General features: G+C 38.9%; 1 long non-coding RNA gene across 1 annotated transcript; it reads right to left on the minus strand.

Moving 5' to 3' along the window:
* Positions 1-688: 688 nt before the first annotated feature.
* LOC111098679 lies at positions 689-9,138 on the minus strand. The gene is made up of 3 exons (XR_005369198.1): positions 8,746-9,138; positions 4,028-4,149; positions 689-1,000 (listed from the first exon to the last, which is right to left on the minus strand). It is a non-coding gene; the product is annotated as an uncharacterized LOC111098679 (long non-coding RNA).
* Positions 9,139-9,415: the final 277 nt, after the last annotated feature.

Consider the following 9,415-nt stretch of genomic DNA (forward strand, 5'->3'; position numbering starts at 1 on the left):
TTAATCATTTTTTGTAAGTGTACAATTCAGTGGCAATTAAATGTATTCACAATGTTATGTGACTGTCACTACTATTCATACCCAATACTTTTTCATCATCCCCAACACTTTTTCATCATCCACAACATAAACTCCATATCCATCAACCAATAACTTTTCCTTTTCCCTTGCCTGTAGATCCTGCTAACCTTTATTCTCCTTTCTCTCTCTATGAATTTGCTTATTCTAGGTACCACACATAAGTGGAATCATACAATATTTGTCCTTATGTGTTTGGCTGATTTCATTAATCACAATGTTTTGAAGTTCCATTTATATTGTATCCCATGTTGAAATTTCATTCATTTCTGTGGCTGGGTATATTCCATTGTATATATACCACATTTTGTTTATCCATTCATCTGTGAACACTTGGGTTGCCTGCACCTTTTGGCTGTGGTGAATAATGCTGCTATGAATGCTAGTGTACAGAAATCTGTTTGAGTTACTGCTTTCGATCCTTTTGGACATAGACCTAGAAGTGGAATTACTGGGAGATACTGTATTTACCTTTTTGAGGAAACACCAAACTGTTTTTTCATAATGGCAGCATCATTTTACAATCCCACCAGCAGTGCACAAGGGCTCTATTTTCACCATATCTTCCCCCAGCATTTGTTATTTCTAGTTGAAGATGATGATGATGACGATGATGATGATGATGATGATGATAGCCACCTTAGTAGATGTGAAGTGGTATCTCATTGTGGTTTTGATTTGCTTTTCTCTAATGATAAATGATGTTGAGTATCTTTTTATATACTTATTGGTCATTTGCATATATTCTCTGGAAAAACATCTGTTCAAATTCTTTACCTATTTTTAAATCGGGTTGTTTATTTGTTGTTGTTGAGTTATAGGAGTACTTAAATACTGTGGATATTAATCTCTTGTCAGATGTATGATTTACAAGTATTTTCTTCCATTCTGTCGGTTTCTCCTTTTCGTTTCTTGATAATATCTGTTGAGACATAAATGTTTTTAATTTTGATGAAGTTCAGTGTATCTCTATTTTGTTACCTGTGCCTCTGGGATCATAGCAAAGGTTACTTTTTAAAGTTCCAAATAGAATTTTAACATTGACTTTCAATAATTATTTTTACAATTTGCCTCCTGTCTTCTGTTAACTGTTGCCATTAAAAATGTTTTCTTGGTTTACAGGGTGCCGTGACTGGTGACTAATCCCTTTTGCAGTCAACATGATTCTCAAGACACACACTGCGGGTCTGATCTATTGACTGCTCCCCCAGCAATTGCATATCATCTCATCCTTTCTGCTCTGCAACATGAAAGGGGACAAGACAAATTAAAGTCTGTCTGTGATACTCAATATCCAGGCACACAGGTAGGACTGGATTTGTTGTTGTGACATACTCACATATTAAGAACACTATGCCTGAGGAACATGTGTTCAACCTTGCCCTTATTCCTTCTTTGTCAAAATCAACTCTATTTACTGCGTCAGTTGCACCCAACAGTAGACATGACCCAAAAGTCAGCAATGAAAACTATTCTCCTAGTGTACTAAATACTTATAAAGTCCTCACTAAATGAAAGCTGATCTTAAAATATAAAAGTGTCTAATTTATTACCTTGTTTCCAACATATTTTTGGTCCAATGGGGGGAATAAAGGAGAGGAATGAACAGGAGGGGAAAAAGTAAGCAAAATGACAAGCTAAGAGGTACATGAGGACCGGAAAAAGTCAGTGCCAGTCTCAGAAACAAAATAGTCCCACTGTCATTTGTGGCTCAGGAAGACTAGGCCCAATTACCAGTTGTCCTTTTCCTGAAGGTTTTTATCAGACTCTGTCTCTACGAAGTTCTGAATATTAAATGCCTTGAAACAGACTGAGGCTTCATCCAAATGTGAGAGATCAGAAAAGCAAAACACCATGAGAACGTGAATAAGTCAAAACTACCACACCCATTGCTTACTCACTGACTGTAAAGACTAGTAAACATCTCTAAGGTGTGTCATAATGATGCTTTTAATCCTTTTTTTTTTTTTTTTTTTTTTGGTGCAAATAGAACAGCCCAGACACAAGCAATACATACTGTTAAAAACACACATAAGTGTGACTATCTTGGCAATTGTATGGCAGTACAATGGCTTGGAGATATGAACCTTAAGAGGAAACAAAAAAGTATCACTTGGTGTAGCCATATTATAAATATACTTTTTTGGGGGGAAAAGTATAATTTACACCCAAGAAATAATCTAACTGAGAAATTAAAGCGGTAAATAGAGCACTAGCGAATCATGGCCAGGTCTTGACGTTTTTTTTCTGTCAGGTGCATTGCGAATCTTAGTGTTAGGATCTTTCTTGATTATGCCCTGGAAGTGTTCAGGGATTATTCATGCTGCTCGCCTCCCACTGTCCAGGCTTTCATGTCTGTGTCCTATTCTTAGGAGTAGAGGTTGGCAAACTTTTACAGAACCACGTGGTAAGTATTTTAGATTTCAGAATCCAAGGGGTGAAATCCAGGATATTATTTAGGGACTTATATAACTATTTTACATGCACAATTATTTACAAACAGAAAAACCATTCTTATCCAGATTTGGCCTGTGGACCACAGTTTGCTGAGCCCTGTTTTGGAGAACTGATCAGTCACATTAGGCTCCACTATGTGATAGAGCACAATAGGATGATATTAGCAACAGGGGTGAATCTGTGTATTTGGCAGCTCTCCACTGACAGAATGCAGAGCCTTGTGTCCTTAGAAGGATGGGCTGAAATCATGAAAAGTTTCTCTTCCAACAAGGTGTAGCTTGCATGTAATGCTTTGTGTCGCATTACTGATGTCTAAAGTTGCATAATTAACCCTATTCAGAAATAGGCAAAAGTTTCCACCAGAGTTTGGGAAGTGTCAAGGTTCCCCTTGCCATCCTGGCTTTATGAGAGTATGGAGAAGTGGAACATGACCAAGCTGTTACTATGACCATGCTAGTGACCGACAAGCAGCACAAAGAGGTTATGAGAATGAATGAGATAATGTCTGTGAAGTGCTCTGAGCCCTTCAGAAGAAATTTTCTTTGTAATTAGAAAGTAATGCTCCATTATTACAGTTATTATGATTATCACCATTATTAAAGGCAGAGCCAGAAGACATGGCCCTTCCAACAAGAAAAGTTGTGAATAAAGCCGAGCAACTCATAAAGGAAGTGGTTCATGCACCAATTATGAGTTTCCAGTTTGTAATTACAGTGTACTGGGTGGTTTTTCTTGCACCAGTTTGTTATTCATCCAGAAGAACAACCCTTTGCATGTGTAACAGCTCCTGAAAGGTGCCCAATATATGCCAAACACAAAAGGAACAGAAGAAAAGTTCTCTGTGACCCCTGAGTTGCAAATTTGAAACTCTATTATTTACTAAAGATTGTCTTTAAATTTGTATAGAAACATGGTAAAATTTGTCAGTAAAGAACTTTTGTTAAGAAAAGAAAAAAAAATGCAAGCAGGAGTCTTACATGTGTGGACAAAAGGATAACAAAAGGAACCATATATTAATTTCATTCTCCCATCATATTAAACATTGATAAAACATTTAAATACTGCTGATTGCCAAAAAGTAAGAGTTCAATATTACCCTGTTTCTCTGGTTCCCAAAGGCTCATTTTATTTTACCAAATTGATCCCACAGAGGATAGAAAGGGAAGGAATGAAAATGAAGAATAAAAAGTAATCAAGAGCCAACCTGAGGAGTTCATAGAGTCCTTGCTTGGCCAGTACTAGTCCCTGATCCAAACTCAAATGGCCACTGGGATACTAGAAGAACATGTCTGTCAACCAACGTACACCCTTCTTCATTTGTGTTCTTCCAACCTCTGCTCTGAGCACATTCTAAATGTAGAATTTAAGCTGTGACTTAATCTACAGCTCAGGACTCTGAAGCTGGGAGACAGGATGTACTACAGAGATCTCTTTCTGCTTCCTGGACAAGGTGTTCTAGACCTTCTTTGTGTGGAAAGTGTTGGTCTTTTACCTCTTTCATACATTGAATTCCTGTATCTTAATTTGTAGCTAGCACAGGACTTTCACATTTCCTTTTCAGGTTATTCCTTCTGAATCCACAGTTGGGTGACCATGTTCTTTTACATGTAGTCACTGTTGGAGAAATAGACATTGTTTAAGCTTGGTGAAGGGTGGCAAAATATACCACCCCCCAAAATGCCACTTTGGCATAAAGATTATTTTGAGCTAAAGGCACTTAAGAAAACCACGGATGCAAAATGGGTGCTCTGATGAGGAGATAAAACCCCCATATGAAAAGTCCACCCTCTTCCAGGAGGAAAGCAACATTCTCATCACCAAAGATGCAGAGGAAAGTCTGTATTAACAAGCCTCTGAAACTAACCCTTATCTTTCTACTCACTTGCATACTAAGTGCTCTAGGCCAACCCCTTTGTTTTATCATGTTTTCATAGTTTATTACGATTTGCCCAAATCATTTAAACATTCAACTTTAACTGGGCCTTTGGGTCTTCATTTACTTCTGAGGGTTTCTGTATAATGTAAAACTTAACATCTAATACACTTGCACATTTTTCTCCTCTTAATCTGTCTTTTGTTAAAGTACCCTAAGACAAGAACTAATAAGGGTAGAAGGAAAGGTAAGTTTTCCTCTTCTACACTGTGGTGACCAAACATTTTTACAAAGGCTAGTGCAGGAAGATAAAAATTAATGGGTCTTATGTTTTTCCATTCAAAATAAACATAGTTTTATTAACTCCTAGAAGAAAAAAGTTTATATATATTCTACAAATTATATTGCTGACCTTATTAAGTAAATGAAAGTCAATGAGAAAATTGGCAGAGCCTTTTAGACAATAAAATGTTAAAAAGCCAAGCATGTTTGAGGAGGAATCAGAAATTACATTTAAACTTTCAACCCTTATATTTGTAAAGTGCCTTAGAGTTCACAAATGATGGCCACTTGTCCACTCCTATTTAATGTTTGCAACACACGAGGTACATATTATTATCAATTCCATTTTTCAACTAAAGGAACTAAGGATCAGAGAGGCAAACTGATCTATGTAAGATCATATATCCATTTAGTGGCAAAGCTGTGAAAAGAATGAGTTCGTTCTCATATGTTGAAAACTATGTTAGGGATCCCTGGGTGGCACAGCGGTTTAGCGCCTGCCTTTGGCCCAGGGCGCGATCCTGGAGACCGGGGATCGAATCCCACGTCGGGCTCCCGGTGTATGGAGCCTGCTTCTCCCTCTGCCTATGTCTCTGCCTCTCTCTCTCTCTCTCTCTGTGTGACTATCATAAATTTAAAAAAAAAAAAAATTAAAAAAAAAGAAAGAAGCCCTTAGTGCCCTCTTCAGAAAAAAAAAAAAAAAGAAAACTATGTTAGGATATGAGTTTGGCTCCTATACCCAAATAAGAAAGAAGTTTATTGTTCTGTAACTCAATTGTCTGTAAATAATCTGAGCACGTACTACCGGGCTGATCAGATAGTTCCACTCTTTCAAGGACCCAAGGCTCCATCTACCCTGTTGGTGCTCGGCTCATGACTTCTGTCTCATGGTCTTTTCCAACAGTTTCACTTCCCATTACCACATTGTAATGCGAGCCACCAGGAAGGAGAGAGGGAAGAAGAGCCCACTGTTTTACTCTAGAACCATAGTCTGAAAGTTGTACACTTCTCTTCTGCTTCCATTATCCAGAACTTGAAAATACCTAATCGTAAGCAGCCTTGTGTTCAACTATACCAGGGTTTTCTACTGACAAAGGACAAAGTGTGACATGCATATTGGGGGGACAATTAGCAGTCTTTCTCACTTAGAGGAATATTGTATGTCAAGAACTAGTTAAGCTGTTGGAATAGAGGAAAGAAGAAAATATGATTAACTCCTATCAGTTTAAGCCAGTCTGAACTCTCTTTTTCTCTGTTTAGAAGATTCCTTCTCATCCTCAGGTAAGCAGGACAACTTGAACTGGGCACCCAATAATGGATATAATGATTCTCAAAGATGTCCACATCCTAATCTCAAGTATCTGTGAATGTGGGGATCCCTGGGTGGCTCAGCGGTTTAGCCCTTGCCTTCCGCTCAGGGCGTGATCCTGGAGTCCCGGGATCGAGTTCCCCGTCGGGCTCCCTGCATGGAGCCTGCTTCTCCCTCTGCCTATGTCTCTGCTCTCTCTCACTCTCTCAATCTCTCTCTCTGTCTGTCTCTCATGAATAAATAAAACCTTTAAAAAAAACATAAATCTTAAAAAAAAAGAATCTGTGAATGTTACTTTATATGGCAAAAGGGACTTCACAGTTGTGATTAAGGATCTTGAGATGGGGAGATGATCCCAAATTATCTGGGTGGGTCTGATATAATCACAAGAGTCTGTATAAGAGAGAGGCAGGAGTTTGAAGTCAGTAAGAGGGGAAGGCAATGTGACCACAGAAGCAGAGATTGAAGTGATGTGTGCCACAACCCAAGAAATGCTGGCAGGCTTTAGTAGTTTGGAAGAGCCATGGAGTTGATTCTCCCTGGATTCTCTATAAGAAATCAGCCTTGCCAACGTCTTGATTTTAGCCATATAAGACTCATTTTTAACTTCTAAACTTCAGAACCGTTAGAGAATAAATTTGTGTTCTTTGAAGCCTCTATGTATGTGGCAATTTGTTAAAATAGCAATAGGAAGCTAATACAGCAGGTGAATGGTGGCCCCAGATGGCCTAACTTCTCAAGAGTGAGCTCCGTGTATGAGAGAATAGCCCTGGGACCACCTGACTGAAAGGCCCAAGTCTAGCTTTCTTATAAACACTGTGGAGCCCCTGGGAGCCTTTTACATCTTGAATCCTTTTGCTTTGACATTAAACAATGAGTCTATGAAGCTGGGTAGGCCATATGTGGCTTCATAATAACTATTCACTTATACGTGGTTTAAACCATCTGTGGAGGCTCTGTTCTTTGCATTCCATTCATTTTGTACTAAAAATAACAAGATTCAGTATAAAGCTGTACAGTCCAGGTATACCTTACTTTCAGAGATAGGTAGCCCCATGATTCATTTTTTTGGAAAGTAATAACTCACCCTCTAAAAGAAGAAGGAGAAGAAGAAGGAGGAGAAAGATAGAGAAGAAAGAAAGAAAGAAAAAATATAAGAAAAGAGGAAGATAGGCAACCAGAAAAGTATGACCTACGGCAGGACTATTTATTATTTAATACATGGAATTGCTTTGGCCACTGTCATAAGGAACATTCCAGCTGCAGTCCTCCTCCCTTTGACTTGGACACCGAATGATGAGTCAGGAATAGCCACAGGCACCATCGGAAACAGAAGTGAATGAGCAGAGGTGTGGCTCGAATATTTTTAATGCGAATTGCTTAGGGCTGAATGGAATCATGCCCAGAACTTGTGTACAATGCACTGGATAAACACAGTACCCGAACCAAGAAATTGAGAATTGATTTGTCCTTATAGAGAGAAGCCAGAGTCAGGTGCTTCATCTAAAGATGCCAATCAGCTTTTCTCAATCGGCAATTCACTCGGAAAGAAAGGATATAAAGGATATATCTTAGTTTGTTGCATATGAGGGTCGCTGGAAGGGGGTTGGGGTAACTGGATGATGGTCATTAAGGAGGGCATGTGATGGAATCAGCATGGGAATTACATGCAACTGCTAAATCACTGATCTCTACCTCTGAAACTAATAATATACCATATGTTAATTAATTGAATTTAAATTAAAAATACAAGTGAAAGACAAAAAATAAAGGATATATCAATTATAGTAAGCATTTCAGAGGTTGATTATTCTATACTGGGGCTGGATTTGGTTCAGGATACACAGATTCTGATGACAAATACTTGCATTATGTTTTGGAATGAACAAAACATGTTTATAGGTGTTGATCTCATCTCATCATTGCAAAACTCTGTGATCTTGGTGTCATCCTTATGGTTATAGATGAAGAATGTAGCTTGTCTAAATTTACTCAGTTTTGACAGGTAGAGTCCAGACCTAAATTCATGTCTTCAAACTCTGGGTCTGAGCTCTTTCTGCTGAAACATGGGGATACTGTACTGACATTCAATGTGGCTGCATGGTAGAGGTGTTTCAGTGCACTGTTAGGGCTTCAGAGTCACACAGGATTCAAGGATTATTTTAGCTCTGCATGTGCCTGTCAGGATAGAGCTTGGGAGTGCCTCAGGATAGGTTGTCCTCAGACATGTTATCAATGCAAGGGCACTGCTGACTTAGCACAATTTCTCTAATTGTCTTTCTCCTTCGACTCCAGTGCATTCATTAGCATATATCAGAGGCTATAGGACTTCCCCAGGAAGCTTTGGTGACAGTTGTTGTTTATACATTTAACAGTGACCTAGATGTGAAGTCAGTTGCCAGTACTACTGAAACCAGCATGTCTAAGGCTTCTCAACGTATGCTGTGGCTTCTCTCCCCATCTTCTCGCTGCTCCCTCCTTCTCATCATTTAGGTCCACACAGTGGGCCAGCTAGCAGTCCTGGCTGAAGGACGCACCTGTTCCAAGCACTCCTCATGCCTTTGCCATTTTATTTTTAATTTGTAGCCCTTTTCCTTAACTTACTTGTTTGTTCTCAAGTTTATATTCTTTCTCTCTCCACTAGAATATAATCTCTTTGAAAGAAGGCCCCTTCTTTATTTTATCTACTGCCATATGCCCAGGGACTAAATTATGCCTGGCATGGGAATACATTCTCAATAAATACCTTTGAGGGAATAGATGAAGTGACATTTACATGAATGCTTCCAATTTTGATGCTCTGATCCCTTCCATTGAAAGATAGATCGGTCTTTTCTTGTGGTGACTCTACCCAAGTATTTCTGGAAATCTATAGGGGTCCTTATATCTGCTTGTGAATCCTTATTCATAATATCTTTGATTCCTGTGAGAGCACCAAAACCCAGTCACCTCAATGCCGGACTCCCCATCTGATAGTTGTTTTGCTGGTTCTGAATGTGAAATTCACTATTTCTGACACCATCTTGATTTTTGTGACTTGTGCAGCTCAGTTGTTCCTTTTAAAGTGGAAGAGTGGGCACATTGGCTTTCTGTGTTATGATAAGTAGGGGTGTCCCTTAGGGCTCCAAAGTGTGATTCATGTTCCATTTCATAGGAAAAATGTCAGAATGACTGCATCGAGATAAGTTCCAATCTAGAATCTTCCATGTTCCATGTCATAGGCTTTGTTCCTTAAGGTCATCATGTTGGTATCCTACTTGGATATGCTAGAAAATAATAATTAGTCCCCACACCTGTGTAAAAACACATTTGATATCATGAATGATCTAAATATGACTGTAACATAAAGATATGTGCAGTTCCAGGGGGCACCTGGCTGGCGTAGTCGGTAGAGCATGCAACTCTTGATCTGAGGG

Source organism: Canis lupus, chromosome 14 (genome assembly GCF_011100685.1).
Source record: "Canis lupus familiaris isolate Mischka breed German Shepherd chromosome 14, alternate assembly UU_Cfam_GSD_1.0, whole genome shotgun sequence".
Taxonomy (NCBI): domain Eukaryota; kingdom Metazoa; phylum Chordata; class Mammalia; order Carnivora; family Canidae; genus Canis; species Canis lupus.